Source organism: Aquarana catesbeiana, linkage group LG07 (genome assembly GCF_042186555.1).
Source record: "Aquarana catesbeiana isolate 2022-GZ linkage group LG07, ASM4218655v1, whole genome shotgun sequence".
Lineage (NCBI taxonomy): Eukaryota > Metazoa > Chordata > Amphibia > Anura > Ranidae > Aquarana > Aquarana catesbeiana.
Genome location: NC_133330.1, coordinates 6805190 through 6819841, shown reverse-complemented (window position 1 = coordinate 6819841; position 14652 = coordinate 6805190). Strand labels below are relative to the sequence as shown.

The following is a 14652-nucleotide window of genomic DNA, read 5'->3' as shown; positions in this document are numbered from 1 at the left end:
GGTTACGCAACGCCTCATCTTCTTCATCATTCTAGGAGCTAAAATTACTCTGGCCAAAGCCTGGAAAAAACCTTCAGTCTCAACAATCCTAGCCAAGAGAAAGATCTCTTGGATTATGAACCAAGAAAAAATGGCTAGTGTAATCCTGGAAAGCTCAACCAAGTTCAAACTAATTTGGGAACCCTGGGCAAACTACATTGGAGTCACGCTTTGACTTTCACACAGAGCAGCCACATTTGGATATGTCTACACCCCCCCAGTCGACTCCTATGCATTTCTTTCAACCTTTATCTCCTCTGCCTTCTCTCCCCTTTTTTTTTCTATTCTCTCTCTCTTTCTTCTCTCCATATGCCTTTCGTCCTTTTCTCTTCCCACCTTCCCTCCTTACTGTTGGTCTCGGGCATTGGACTGTTCTCAAACGGCCATGACCTGGGCCTCGGCTGGAGGCCATCTTGTGTTGGCTCCCAGCCCTGGCCCAGACTGTAACAGCCATATTGGAGTTCATACTTCCTGTCTCCCAATGCATTCATTTTCATTATCAACTATTTAGTTATTATTGTAGAACAGTTGCTATAAGAACTCGTTATGGATCAGAAGACATCGGATCAACTCACACACCCACTGCGGTGAGAATAAATTTAGTAGCCTCGGATAATATCCCCTCCATCCTTCTCAGAGAATCGCTGTTTTTCTTTCTCTAGTTGGAGGGAGGTCGGAGGCGGTGAGGTCCCGCCACAGTGTGTCCCCAATTGGGGTGGCGGACCACTTCCTCCCAGTATCGCATATATTATCTACTATATCTGATCATATGTCTTCTCACGATTACCAAATACAAAGTTGATGTCTAACTAAGCCTATTCTGTATTATAATGTTCTGTTCTCCTAAACTTCATTAAGTTGTTTGTCAAGCGACCGTGTTGGTCGTCTGTATTACGTTGACTCGAGATGTAGTCATGTCATGCACTGTTCTCCCCTCCCCCCTTTTCCCCCTCTAATTTTCCCTTTTTTTTGAAAATAAAAATATATTGAAACTGAAAAATTTGTTCGTTTTCGTTTCATTCGTTTTTTTGTAAATTTAAAAATTCGGCAATTTGAAAATTCAGAAATCCGGAAATTCGAAAATTCGGAATGCGTGAATTCGTAAATTTGAAAATGTGAAAATTCGAAAATTCATAAATTCGAAGTTCGGAAATTCCTCAATTCAAAAATTAGAAAATCCAAAAATAAGAAAGGAAAATCCAAAAATTATAAAGTACGAAAATTCAAAAATCCAAAAAATTCAAAATAATAACTAACTAACTAACTAACTAACTAACTAACTAACTAACTAACTAACTAATAAAAACTAACTATTAAATTATAGGTATTGGAATTTCCTTTCAAATTTGGCTGTTAGTGAACGTAACAAATACAAATTTATCTGAAGTTACAAATTATCCGAAATAAAGAATGCTGCATCTAAACAAATGGAACAAAACTAAATTATAATATATAATAATAAGTTATTATTATTTTTTTTATTATTAATTTGTTACGTTCCATTCGTTTAGATATTGCATTCGTTATTACGAATAATTCGTAACTTCGGATAAATTCTTATTTGTTACGTTCACTAACAGTCAAATTTGAAAGGAAAATCCAATACCTATACTTTAATAGTTAGTAATAGTTAAGTTAATATTAGTTAGTTATTATTTCAGTTTTTCAAGTTTTCGGGTTTTTGAATTTTCAGATTTTCATTCTTTTTAATTTTCTGATTTTCATTCTTTTTAATTTTCTGATTTTCATTCTTATTTTTGGATTTCCGAATTTCCGAATTTGCGAAATTTCGAATTTTCGGAATTTAGAATTTCAGAATTTCCGATATTTCCGAATTTCCAATATTTCCAAATTACCGAATTAACGAATTTGTCTAAATTCGTTAAAAAATGAATTTGTAACTAAAGGAATTGCACATGTCTATATGTTTTCCAATGTGCTGTATATTGTAAGGGGTACTGGGTCTCTATTAGTCCTGCAGGGACGTTCCTTTCCAGTGGACTCCCAGATAGGTGTAGATGGAGAAAGAGGAACACTTCTCGTAGTGTGATAACATTTTATAAAATACTGGTATTTATTAAAAAATGTAAACAGCATAAACTCACATTTAAAAGCCAAATGTCGGCAAAAATCCACGAGTGCCAAACTCATTCCTATGCGACGTCACTTCCGGGACTCCTTCACTCCCTACGCGTATCGTCACGGTCACGTGACTTCATCATTGATTGTATATCACTTTATTATTGGAGTTACTCATTTTCACAATTACCAGTTTTGTTTACATACGTGGATTTTTTAAAACACATTTTGAAATACAGGCTATACCTGTAGGAATCACCTTATGTAATTTTATCTTTTTTTTGGACAGCGCCACACTACCCACCCCCCCTTTTTGTTGTTACTCTTTAAATTTCAATTTCAAAATGTCAAAAATGGTCCATATAGTTAAATTCTGGGTAGGAATCTGCAACAAAAATAAGACCAGTACAATGTCTCTAAATGTATCACTTTATTTTCTATATATTTATAATCAGACATTTGACTGTATTTAGTATCAGTATGATTCGGTTTCATATGCAACAATCACAAAAGAATCAGCTTACAAAACAAAGCATATTACTTCCCTCACCAACTGTGTGAATGAACAAACTGAAATGCTTAATACAAAAGACGACTCAGATTGTCCATATCCTGAAGTCAAGCTTCATGAATTATAAAAGAATTAAACATCTCCTCTAACCAGGAAATTAACCCTGAACTTTCACGGATATATTTGCTCTTACTTTACTATTACATTTCCATACAAAGTGTACTTAATAGATTTCCAGTTAATGATGTTCCCCAAAGACTTTGACTTTCCTTCATAAACCTCTTTGATGGCATGGGGAAGTAAAACATAATTCCACAGTTGGACATCTGAAATTTCACCCACAAAACTTTGTTTGGCATGAAAACCGGATCCAAATTTGTCTTGATCTTGGCCCAGGATCACCCTTCCACCTGGAGGAACCTGATAACCTTCATGGTAAGTTTTAGCGCAGAGCGCTTGCCATCAAACCAAAAGACCGTCAAGCCTGATGAAGACTCCCAATTCACGCAGATATGTGTCCCAAAGGTGCTGAGGCCGGGTAAAAGGAATTTTGCTCCAGGTTTACTGCTGCCGAGATACAGGGAAAGCTGACGTCTACTTCTCTCTAAACGTTTAACTCATCTCGGTCATTGTGATAGGAGAATAAGATGATCTCCCGACGGCCGGACAACTCAGTGGAGACACGGAGACAAAGGGTTAATTCAGTTAAGTCTATTGGTACTCTTGGGTGTAAGATTGTGTAATCCTGAACACCTTCTTCCAGAAATACCAGTGATTTTCCACTAAAAAAATGCAAAAGAATTAAGACTGCTCAACAAAATGCCTATGGTGAACATGGCAAACAAAGGTTTAATTCTTAGATGTAGAGCACACCAAGGAGGACCTGGATGACCACTAAAGGAATGCACCAAGGAGCACACCAATAAGGCAGTCATCAAGAAGGTATGGCTTTGTGCCTTGTTTTAAAGGAAACCTATACTGGAAGAAATGAAAGAAGATCATCGCAGATCTGCTTCTGAAAAGTCAAGTTGTCTGTTTGGCTTTGGTACTATGACATCACCAATGTCAGAGGGAGGAGTCAGAAATGCAATGCTGTCTTAGTGAAAAATGTAACTGCTCAGCAGGTGGGCTCTGCTCCCTGTATACATCTCCTGGTTTCATTTTCAATTTGACCTTTAACCCCTTTTTACCTTTAACACATCTTTGCGGCCTCACAGAAGTGGGCATTTTTTCTGTTGGGCCGCATATAGGTGTATATGCGCCACACAGCGCACTCCCAGCACAGAGACCGTGCTCTCACCAAGACCCCCTGGGTCTCGTACTAACAATCAGGACCTGGTACCGTCGGTTTCGGGTCACCCGATCACTGTGAAAGCCTCTGATTGATCAGTCACTGTAAACCTGTCCCTGTGTTTACTTCCTCTTCTGAATGAAGAGAAAGAAACATTGCATCTTCCTCTTTTGCAGGAGAGGTAATGTAAACAAACCAAAGCGTGTAAAAAAAAAAGAAAAAGTAAAGAATAAAAAATAAATTAAAAAAAATAACAAGATCCAGGTTTGCCAGGGTTAGTGTTAGGGTCAAGGTCAGGAGCAAAGGTCACAGTTTGCATATTTTGGGTAGAATTTAAAAAAAAATAAACATTTTTTAATTGGTATCAGTGTCAGTTAGTGTCGGTGTGCTTTAGGTAGGATTAAATAAAATGCAAAATGCTCACTATTGTTTCTGGGCTGTACTATGGGTACAAACAATAACTAAAATACACATAGATGTGGTATTGCTGCAATGATCAGAAGCTGAATAATTTCATTTGGGTTGTTCTTTGGTGGTAAATTATGATAATAGCAGGAAATATACAACTAAATTTAAAAAAAAGATTTTTTTTTACAATTTTGGGCCAGTTTTCCTTTAATAATAAAAAAAAATCAGAAGATGGCCAAAACAATTTACCACCGAAAGAAAGCCCAATATGTCCTGAAATAAACGTGGTATATCTGGATACACAAACTACTTGTGATGATATGTACTGTTTTACTAACACATGTCAAAGTTACAAAATTGTGCCTAGACATTTAGATTTGTTTTACCCTTAGGTGTGAAGGGGTTTATATTCAAAATAATTTCACATTTATATTCACATGCAGGGAACACAGGTGACTAGGGACGAGCTTTCTGTTCGAGTTGAGCATGAGTTCAACTTGAACATTGGCTGTTCACCCGTTTGTCAAAAAACTGAACATTATGGGCCGTTCGCGTCAAATTCGAGCGGCGTGTAACGGCCCATAATGCACTGCGGGAGCGCTGTATGATGATTGGCCAAAGCATGCACCATGACCTGCATGCTTTGGCCAATCCCAGTGCCCTCGGCTAAGAGAGCCATAATTGGCCAAAGGCAGGGTGCCTTTTGCCAATCATGGCTCAGGGGGACTAAGTTCATGCCCCACACTATATAAGGCTGCCTGCACGTCGGTAGTGTGTTGTTGGCATGGATGGAGAGAGAGTGTCATTTAGATTGGGCAGGCAGGCAGGTTATTCAGTTAGCTGCAGTGTATTTAATATATATATTTGTATACAGACAGTCTTATGTGTGTATATATATATATATATATATATATATATATATATATATATATATATATAGATGTATATACATACGTAAGACAGTCTCGTATAAACAAATATACAGACAGTCCCATATAAAAAAAAATATGTATATATCCACTGTATCCAGTTTAGCTATATCTGACTGCAGGCCATTCCTGGTGTACTTTTTCTAATATACTTCAGGCAGGCAGATGATTCAGTTAGCTGCTGTGTATTTAATATATATATATATACAGACAGTCTTCTGTATATATATATATATATATATATATATATATATATATATATATATATATATATATACACACACTGCATCCAGTGTAGCCAAACCTATATCTGACTGCAGGCCATTCCTGGTGTACTTTTTCTAATGTACTTCAGGCAGGCAGATGATTCAGTTAGCTGCTGTGTATTTAATATATATATATATACAGACAGTCTTCTGTATATATATATATATATATATATATATATATATATATATATACACACACTGCATCCAGTGTAGCCAAACCTATATCTGACTGCAGGCCATTCCTGGTGTACTTTTTCTAATGTACTTCAGGCGGTGTACAGTAGTACACAGTACTGTGCACCCATAGTGCAGTTGCTACTACTTTTCTGGTGGTGTAATCAGTGCACCCATAGTTGTTATTACACTTCTGGTAGTGTACACTGTACCGTGCACCCCTAGTGCAGTTGCTACTACTTTTCTGGTGGTGTACACATTACAGTACACCCATAGTTATTATTACACGTCTTTTGGTGTACACAGTACTGTGCACCCCTAGTGCAGTTGCTACTACTTTACACAATACATACAGTGCACCCATTGTTGTTATTACACTTCTGTTGGTGTACACAGTACTGTGCACTCAAAGTGCAGTTGCTAGTGCTACTACTTTTCTGGTGGTGTACACAGTACACAATACATACAGTGCACCCATAGTTGTTATTAAACTTCTGTTGGTGTACACAGTACCGTGCACCCCTAGTGCAGTTACTACTACTTTTCTGGTGGTGTACACAATACATACAGTGCACCCATAGTTGTTATTACACTTTTGTTGGTGTACACAGTACTGTGCACCCCTAGTTCAGTTGCTACTAATTTTCTGGTGGTGTACACAGTACACAATACATAAAGTGCACTCATAGTTGCTATTAGACTTCTGGTGGTGTACACAATACTGTGCACCCCTAGTGCAGTTGCTACTACTTTTCTGGTGGTGTACACAATACATACAGTGCACCCATAGTTATTATTACACTTCTGTTGGTGTACACAGTACCGTGCACCCCTAGTGCAGTTATTACTACTTTTCTGGTGGTGTACACAGGACACAATACATACAGTGCACCCATTGTTGTTGTTAAACTTCTTTTGGTGTACACAGTACCATGCACCCCTAGTGCAGTTGCAACTACTTTTCTGGTAGTGTACACAATACATACAGTGCACACATAGTTGTTATTACACGTCTGTCGGTGTACACATTACCGTGCACCCCTAGTGCAGTTGCTACTACTTTTCTGGTGGTGTACACAGTACACAATACAGTGTAGTGTGGTTTTGCTAAACAAAATTTACGGCATGTCCGGAAGGCCACCAAGGAGAGGGAGACGCTCACAGGCCACTAAAAGAGGGCAAGCAGGCTCTGTGTCTACAGTCGACAGTGCTGGTCGTGGACACGGCACATTCTCAGCATGTGGCCGTGGGGCACGCTTGTCCTTTTTTTTGCAGCTGGCCATGTAATTAAGCCAGAACATGCAGAAGAGTTGGAGGAATGGATAACAAAGCCGTCCTCATCCTCCTCATCCTGTCACCCAGGCTCAGAGTAGTTTGCCTGCCAATGCAGCTGCCAAAGTGGCCTATTCCATCGGCTCCATGTCAACAGTCACTCCTTCCCTAGCCCCACCATCATGCACAGAGGAGTCCCCCGAACTATTTGACCACATTGTCGGGTACATGTTGCAGGAGGATGCGCAGCAATTTGAAGGCTCCGATGATGGTACCCAGGAAGAGGAAGGGAGTAACATGAGGCTAGAGAGAGGGGGTGCCCAAGAAGATCAAGAAACTGGCAGTCATGTTCCCCCAGCTGCAGCATACTGCCAAGTTTGCTCCAGTGATGAGGAGGGAAGGGATGATGAGGTCACTGACTCTACTTGGGTGCCTGATAGAAGAGAGGAGGAGGAGGAGGCACATCTCCAAGGAGGCAGGATGCCCTCCAGGGGGCAGCTTAAGGGCAGCCACCCTATTGCCTCACACCACAGAGCTGAGCAGGTGCAGGGCGCTACTGACTCCCCGCATATTTTGAAAAGTTCTTTGGTGTGGGTCTTTTTTGACACGTGTGCAGCAGATCACACCGTTGCTGTTTGCAACATATGTCTGAAGTGTATCAAGCGTGGCTAAAACAGCAGCTGCTTGGGCACCACATGCTTGACCAGATATATAGCGAACTCCCATGCAGTCCGTTGGCAACAGCACTTAAAAGACCCACATGAAAGAACAAGGTGGACCTCTCCTTGCTCCTCATCAGCTGGGATCTCCAACCCCACTATACCTCCAGTCCTCTCAGAAACCTGCACTGAGAGGAATGAAGGTATAGAAATAGGTGTCCCAAGTACTTGCGGCCAATCTGCTAGCGGTACACCAACATCCGATTTTAGCAGGCAAATTTCCCTACCCCAGTTGCTAAACCATCGAAGGAAATTTTGTCCTAGCCATCCACATGCTCGGTATCTGAATGCTAGCTTGGCCAAGTTGCTAGCACTGCAACTGCTGCCTTTTCAGCTGGTAGACTCTGCCCCCTTTCGTGAATCTGTGGAATGTGCGGTACCTCAGTTTCAGGTTCCCAAACGCCTTTTTTTTCATAGAAGGCCATTCCGTTGGACAGGGCAGTCAGCAGTAAAGTGCATATTACTGCTGACTCATGGTCAAGCAGGCATGGACAGGGACGTTACCTTTCTTTCACGGCACACTGGGTAACTCTGCTGGCAGCTGGGAAGGATGCAGGACAGGGTTCAGTATTGTTGGAGATTGTTCTGCCGCCACCCCTCCAAAATGCTAGTAGTGGTGATTCTGCCACAGCTCTCTCCTCCACCACCTCCTCTTTTTCTTCCTCTATGGCCTCTTCCTCTGCAGATTTGTCCTCTGAACCAGCGGTGCTCCATAGGAGTTCAAGGGGCTACGCAAGCACTCAGGCAAAAAGATGCCATGCGGTGCTTGAGTTGGTCTGCTTAGGGGACAGAAGCCATACTGGGGCAGAGATTCTGGCAGCTCTGCAGGGGCAGGCTCAGAGGTGGTTGACGCCACACCAGCTTTAGCCAGGAATGGTTGTATGCAGCAATGGCACCAACCTCCTCTCTGCCCTCCAACAGGGACACTTGACCCTGTTGTCTTCCTGTTGAAGCACACGCTTCATGGAATAATGGACAGGGCAGTTGAGGCAGAACAGCGGGAGGAATAGAAGGACTTCCTTACCTCTCAAGGCCCCCTTTATCTAGATAGTATTCCTATGGGCCTGCCGATCACACAGGAAGAAGAAGAGGAGGAGGAGGATTGTCTCAGCATAAGCAGCAGTCTTCAAGGAATAGTTTTCAGTCCCCAAAAACCCATGGAGTTGTACATGGCTGGGAGGAGGTGGTTGAGGATCATGTGATCCTTAGTGACCCAGAGGACTCAGGATCGAATGCCTTTTATGCTGCATGGCCTCCCTGATCCTGCAAAGCCTGCGAAAGGACCCTAGGATTCGTGGTATCAAGGAGAGGGGTCATTATTGGCTGGCAACCCTTCTTGATCCACATTACAAGGGTAAGGTTGCAGAACCTATCCAGCCTTCGCAGAGGGAGCAGAGGATGAAACATCTTTGGGAGGCCTTGCAGAAAGGTTTGTGCAATGCGTTTCCAGAGCCTGGGAGGTTACAACTTCCTGGTGCAGGACAACGTATTGCTGAGGCTTTGTTCAGTCACAGAAAGAGTGGTGGAGAAGATGGCCAGCTGACCAATGCCTTCAGACAATTCTTCAGTTCTCAGCACCAAGGTCTGATGGGTTCCAGCAACTATCGCCAGCGTCTGAATTACATGGTGCAGGAATATCTAGGGGCAAGATCAGACTTGGAGACCTTTCTACCAGAACATCCACTGGGTTACTGGGTCTTGAGGATGGACCACTGGCCAGAGCTTGCTCAATATGCAATTGAGCTACTGGCCTGTCCTGCATCCAGCATTCTTTCTGAACGCACATTCAGTGCTGCTGGAGGCTTTGTAACCGATCACAGAGGGCGCCTGTCCACAGACTCTGTTGATCGGCTCACATTCATAAAAATTAATCAGTCTTGGATCACCAGCTACCAAGCACCTGATGCTGATGTAACTGATTAATTTTTCTATGGATGTGGGATCCCTTGAAGACTGCATATGCTGAGTGACTATCCTATTATGCTGAGTGACTATCCTATTCCTCCTCAATCTTCATGATGATAGCTTCTAAGAATATTTTTGGTTCATGGCACCACCACCACTGCCTAAGACCCAATTTCTGTGCCCCTGTTTAACAGGGGTGTGTAATTGCAATTTTTGATCAAATTTTTAACAGCAGGGCTCGTTCCTGTGTTCAACAAGAGTATCTGTGAGGGGTTTCAGGCTTGTGGCACCACCACCACTGCCTAAGGCCCAATTTTTCTGCCCCTGTTTAACGGGTGTGTAATTACAATTTTTGATTAAATATTTAACAGCAGGGCTCATTTCTGCGCTCAACAAGAGTATCTGTGAGGGGTTGCAGTGTTGTGGCACCACCACTGCCTAAGGCCCAATTTTTCTGCCCCTGTTTAACAGGGGCGTGTAATTACAATTTTTGATCAAATATTTAAGAGCAGGGCTTGTTCCTGAGCTCAACAAGAGTATCTGTGAGGGGTTGCAGGGTTGTGCCACCACCACCGCCTAAGGCCCAATTTTTCTGCCCCTGTTTAACAGGGGCGTGTAATTACAATTTTTGACCAAATATTTAACAGCAGGACTGGTTCCTGTGCTCAACAAGAGTATCTGTGAGGGGTTGCAGTGTTGTGGCACCACCACCACCACTGCCTAAGGCCCAATTTTTCTGCCCCTGTTTAACGGGTGTGTAATTACAATTTTTTGATCAAATATTTAACATCAGGGCCCATTTCTGCGCTCAACAAGAGTATCTGTGAGGGGTTGCAGTGTTGTGGCACCACCACCACTGCCTAAGGCCCAATTTTTCTGCCCCTGTCAACAGGGGCATGTAATTACAATTTTAGCTCTAATATTTCACAGCAGGGCTTGTTCCTGCGCTCAACAAGAGAATCTGTGAGGGGTTGCAGTGTTGTGGCACCACCACCACTGCCTAAGGCCCAATTCCACCACTACCTAAGGCCCAATTACTCGCCCCTGTTTAACAGGGGCGCGTAATTACAATTTTTGATCTAATATTTCACAGCAGGGCCCGTTCCTGCACTCAACAAGAGTATCTGTGAGGCTTAACAGTGTTGTGCCACCACCACCACCGCCTAAGGCCCAATTTTTCTGCCCCTGTTTAACAGTGGCATGTAATTACAATTCTTGATCTAATATTTCACGGCAGGGCCCATTCCTGCCCTGAACAAGAGTATTGGAGGCTTTACAGTGTTGTGCCACCACCAACACCAAAGGCCCAATTTTTCTGCCCCTGCTTAATAGGGGCATGTAATTACAATTCTTGATATAATATTTCACAGCAGGGCACGTTCCAGCGCCCAACAGGAGTAACTGTGAGGGCTTACTGTGTTCTGGTACCACCAACACCTAAGGCCCAATTTTCCACAGAGTGTATAGGACAGGCTGTATAGTATATATAGGCGGTCCCCCATTTTCAAACATCTAATTTACAAATGACTCCTATTTAGAAACGGAGATAGACAACAGGAAGTGAGAAGAAACCTACCCCAAGGAAGGGAAATTCTCTCCTGTAAGAGTTAATATGGGAAAGTGTTGTCTCCACTGATGCTTTATCACCAATCCTTGTTTCCCTAATAAGCCAAAATTATAAAAATCCAATTGTCATTGGGACAGAAAGTGAGGTGAAATCTTCTGAACAGGGGCACAGACAGCAACACTAATGTTACAGGGGTGATAACCCTTCCCTATATTATCCAAAAATCTCAAAAATAGATTTTTTGGCTGTAGCTACAAAAAATGTACCTGTTGCAAATTACAAACGGATTCAACTTAAGAACAAACCTACAGTCCCTATCTTGTTTGTAACCCAGGGACCGCCTGTATACTGCTGTTCAGAGTATATAGGGCCTGGGGGCCCCACGCCTTTTTTTGTGTAATTTGGATGCGGTTCCCCTTACTATCCATACCAGACCTAAAGGGCCTGATAATGGGCTGGGGGGTTACCCATGCCGTTTTTCTCAATGATTTCCATCTATATTGCCGGGACCTGACATTACATTAAAGCCGCAAGCAGTTTTAAATGACTTTTATTCCTTTAGAAATGTCATTTTGTGCAGGGACTGTTCTACACATGGGAACAATGTGTCATTTTACAGGCATACTAAAAACACCCCCCAGGTACGATATTTAAAGGAATATTTCACTTTTATTGTTTCACTTTAAGCATTATTAAAATCAATGCTCCGGAAAAAACGGCCATTTCTAAAACATTTTTTTGCATTGATACATGTCCCCTGGGGCAGGACCTGGGTCCCCAAACACTTTTTATGACAATAACTTGCATATTAGCCTTTAAAATTAGCACTTTTGATTTTACACGTTCGAGTCCCATAGACTTTAACGGTGTTCACAAGTTTGCATGAATTTTCTCTCTGTTCGCATGTTCTGCCACAAAACGAACCGGAGGGGTGTTCGGATCATCCCTACTCTAGACCATTGCTAGAGAGTTTGATGTGGGGGTGGGGTTGTTATGTGTTTATTGTAAAGTGGCTCTATCCCATTGTTTTATTGTTTCTGTCTGCCTTGGGCACAAACTGTTATGTAAGGTTCTGTACATGTTTATTTGGATTAGCTTATGTGTTCATAAAATCCATTGTTAACTTTGGGAAAATCATTTTAGTCAACTAGAATCTAATGTTTTTACTTAAATAATACATCATTTAAGCATTTCTATAGAATTTCAAAACTCATTATACACGCCTAGCATATAAAAAAAACACATAATATCATGTTATTATTTATGGTTTGAACAAACTACACAGACACAGATTTAACCGTTATATAACGTCTTTACTCTGTAAAACCAAGTTCCATTATAACATTTTTTTTTTTGAGTCACAGCTTCATTCCTTGCTATAGGTGTATGCTACTTTCCTGTTGTTGAGAACAAGTAGCCCAAAGCCCACCCACACACTGCACAGTTAATTTAATCATTGTGTGGACAAAAGATTGCACGAGTGGGACATACCAAAGAGGAAGATCCTAAGCATGGGCGTCCACAACATAGGGCAATCATAAGAGGGTAGAGGTTGACCGATATATCAGAGAAGGGAGGAGGAACGTGGGGTTCCTCCTCCCTTCTCCACACGCTGTTGGCAGAGCAGTGGTGTGTGAAACTGTATGGAGAGAGAGAGGAGCTGTCAAAATTGAGGTTGGATGTCGGGGGTGGGCGGGACCCGGGGGCGGGACACAGCTATCCAACACCAGCCAATGGAATGAGATCTGGGTGGGCCGCTATGTGTATGTGGCCCTGCCCCTTTCTTAAACAGCCCAATAATTGGCTGGATAGCTGCTGGGTCCCGCCCACCTCTGACATCACGCTGAATTTGTCAGCTCCCATCTCTCTCTCCATACAGTTTCTCACAGTTACACTGTCAACTTTGAAGCCTGCCTTTGCCATCCAGTGCCACCTGCCAGTGCCACCTGCCAACCAGTGCCAATCAATGCCAGCTGCCAGTGCCACCTGCCTGCGCCACCTGCCAGTGCCATCCAGTGCCACCTGCCAGTGCTATCCAGTGCCACCTGCCAGTGCCAATCAGTGCCACCTGCCAGTGCCAATCAGTGCCTGCCGGTGCCACCTGTCAGTGCCACCTGCCATTGCCAGTGCCAATTATTACCATCCAGTGCCATCAGCCAGTGCCAACCAGTGTCACCTGCCAGTGCCAATAAGTGCCACCTGCCAGTGCCAATTAGTGCCACCTGCCAGTGCCAATTAGTGCCACCTGCCAATCAGTGCCAACCAGTGCCACTTTCCAGTGCCACCTGCCAGTGCCACCTTTCAGTACCAACCAGTGTCACCTGCCAGTGCCAATCAGTGCCACCTGCCAGTGCCATCCAGTGCCACCTGCCAGTGCCATCTGCCAGTGCCAATCAGTGCCACCTGCCAATCAGTGCCTGCCAGTGACACCTGCCAGTGCCAATCAGTGTCATCTGCCAGTGTTAACCAGTGCCACCTGCCAGTGCCAACCAGTGGCATCCAGGGCCACCTGCCAGTGCCAATTAGTGCCACCTGCCAGTGCCAATTAGTGCCACCTGCCAATCAGTGCAAAGCAGTGCCACCTGTCAGTGCCACCTGTCAGTGCCACCTGCCAGTGCCACCTGCCAGTTCCAATCAGTGCCACCTGCCAGTGCCAACCAGTGCCACTTGCTAGTGTCACCTGTCAGTGCCACCTGCCAGTGCCAACCAGTGCCATCTGCCAGTGCAAACCAGTGTCACCTGTCAGTGCCTGCCAGTGCCACCTGCCAAAAAAAATCGGCCTAAAATATCGGCCGCAAAAATCGGCATCATATATCAGCCATTGGCCGCCCGATTTCTAAATATCGGCATCGGCCAGAGAAAAACCCATATCGGTCGACCTCTATAAGAAGGTGTTGAAGAGTGAAGATAGTTGCCCTGTGTAACGCAATGGCTGCCACCTCGTCTGCTGGCCTGGGGCTGTTCTCAGTCTGTTCCGACTTATCACAGATTGATACAGACATCCGTCCCTCCCTCCCTCACCCCTGGCCTGACTATCGGATTGGCTCTGACTGCCGCTCGGGCCTCTGCTCAACATCTCGGCTGTTGCCTCAGCCTGCCTTTGTAACGTCGCTATGCCAATCCGGCCGGTGTGGTGCCAGCTCCTCCCACAGGTGTGTGCAGTGACCGAGAGAGAATACGCTGCCAGTGCTATCGCATCACTGAAGAACCACAGGTAACAGAATTGCAGTGTCACTGTGCCAGTTAGGAGAAGAATATATATATATATATATATATATATATATATATATATATATGGCTTGGAAAGTTGGGCAGCTGAGCTATTGCTGGAAAAATGTATTTGTGTTGTGTGTTTGTGTGTTATAATATCTTCCTCACTTTGTATGCAAGTTACTCAGTCTCTCAGGCATACCAGTCCATGATACCCATATAAATATAGCCTAGAGAATGTACATCTTTCTATATTGCAATGTATTGCAATACATCCGT

General features: G+C 43.3%; 1 pseudogene; it reads right to left on the bottom strand.

The window, feature by feature from the left end:
* Positions 1-2817: 2817 nt before the first annotated feature.
* LOC141102479 (C-reactive protein-like) lies at positions 2818-14583 on the bottom strand (annotated as a pseudogene).
* Positions 14584-14652: the final 69 nt, after the last annotated feature.